Source organism: Penaeus monodon, chromosome 23 (assembly GCF_015228065.2).
Source record: "Penaeus monodon isolate SGIC_2016 chromosome 23, NSTDA_Pmon_1, whole genome shotgun sequence".
Classification (NCBI taxonomy): domain Eukaryota; kingdom Metazoa; phylum Arthropoda; class Malacostraca; order Decapoda; family Penaeidae; genus Penaeus; species Penaeus monodon.
The window spans coordinates 35,064,807-35,065,354 of NC_051408.1; positions in this window are offsets into that span (position 1 = coordinate 35,064,807).

The following is a 548-nucleotide window of genomic DNA, read 5'->3' on the forward strand; positions in this document are numbered from 1 at the left end:
CAATATACAAGGTCAGTCCAGAAAGAAACCAAACTTAGGGAAAAACATTTATTGCTTTGCCTGCTTCTGATTAGTTCTTTAAGTGTTGATATACTGTGCCCATTTTTTCCAGTTCTGGAGCACTTTATAAAGTCTTCAGCACAGGTCTTTTACAATTTTTCTTGTATCTCTTTCACTTTGTGAAATCAGCCAATAGGAACTATATCCAGAGATTAAGTAAGGATTGACATGAGCAAATGCATTGTCAAGTTTTTTTTGTTTGTCAGAGACCAAGTGAAAATCCTTATGAACCATCTCTTCCTAAAATTCCCAAAGATAGAAAGACTAACACACTATCCCACAAAAAGCACTCTTTGTAAGGGAAAAATATTTTTTGTATCAACATTTTTAAAGTTCATTTTCTTTTTAGAGTGACCTTGCATAATTATGCTTAGTGAGGGTTTTAGTAATTCAGATTTGTAGATGGACTCAAACTATTTAAGGACTGTATATAATGTAAATGTCTTTATCTGTGGATGGTTGTGAGATGTTACACTTCTTTCTCTTCT